Here is a 1,534-nt window from a genome sequence, read left to right as displayed (position 1 = left end):
CTGTAGTTGTAGTTGCCGGATTTGTAGCGCCTACATATGCAGGACTGCATGTAGGCGCTTATTTGAGCCGAAAATTGAATGTAGGCGCTCAAAAATAGCGCCTACATTTCAAATTAGATATGTAGGTGCTTGAAAATTACGCCTACATTTCATTTTTTGAATGTAGGCGTAACCAAATGACGCCTACATGGGTTTTTTGACATGTAGGCGTCATTTTGGATGGTTTCCAGCACCTACATTATAAATGTAGGCGCTTCTTCGTGGGAAACACCCATGTAGGCGTAATTTGGCCAGCGCCTACATGGTTTTCTTGTGGGCTGCAAATAGCAACAGCCTATAAAAAATGATCTTGAAGATAAAATGTAGAATTAAACTATGATGTTAAAGATGATCTTCAATAAAAGAAAACTTTGAGTTTCAAAAAGAAAATGAGGTTTTTAGAAAATATGAAAAGTAGACATGTTTTGATTTCCACACCGGGCTTGTCCTGGGCCTTAGGCTGCCCGGTATTTTTCTAGTTGTTGGTGACGCGTCATTAACAGATGGCAATGTGGTACGGTGGCCGTGGACGGACAAATCTACGGTGGCCAAGGAGCACCATATGCGCCAAAACAACAAAATGTCAAATTGCCCCAATTTTGCCCCAATTGAGGCCCCGTCCAGCCTGTCCGGGCTGTCACTTCCTGGCTCTTGTTGCCCTCTCACTTGACGGGCTATTCCACCTTGACTCCACAATTTCTTGTCAACACCCCCTTTTTGAATCTCATCTGTTGTTGTTTCCTTTATTGCATGATCAAGAGAATCTTCTTTATGAACTCTTACATAAGCATGAAGACGTTATAAGGCATTGATCAACATCTTTTAGAACTTGAAGTTCTGGTTACAGAAATCCATACAATACCATGTTTATTGTTCTTATCTTTTATCCTACGTTCTTGCTACATTGTTCATCTGTTCTTGTTCGTAGTTTGGCAAGCTGCCACTTGTACCAAAACAAATTCCCAGCGGATGCAGAGTCCCCCGGGCTAATTGAGTAGCCAATACCGTGGAGCACCAGTCCCAACAGGCTGGACAGGGCCCCAATCGGGGCAAAAGTGGGGCAATTTGACATTTTGTTGTTTTGGCACATATGGTGCTCCTCGGCCACCGCACAAATCGGACAAAACGATAAATACGCAAAAATATCGATCACAGCCCCCAGCTACCAGGCTCTGGCAGGCCAGAGATTACCACGGCTTCATGCAAGATTCATGAAAGATTCGGAAAGATTCCAAAATGACTTCAACATAATATCATATGGGGCCATTTGCCTGTCCAACCACCAAAATTCCAATGTTGTCATATGACGTCATAAATCTGTACACACCTGCTCCTGTATTCACAGATCAAGAATATATAGTCTATTAAACTTTATCATGTACAGTAGTTTTAAAAAACCTTGTCAAAATTTTTTTCTTGAGCTAGGGGCCCAAGCTCGGTGGTCAAGCACTTTTAATTAAAAGTGTGCCAAAGCAAAACACAAAGCAAGACCACA

This window comes from Melampsora larici-populina (assembly GCF_000204055.1).
Source record: "Melampsora larici-populina 98AG31 unplaced genomic scaffold MELLAscaffold_33, whole genome shotgun sequence".
NCBI classification, from domain to species: domain Eukaryota; kingdom Fungi; phylum Basidiomycota; class Pucciniomycetes; order Pucciniales; family Melampsoraceae; genus Melampsora; species Melampsora laricis-populina.
This window is presented reverse-complemented; position numbering follows the sequence as displayed.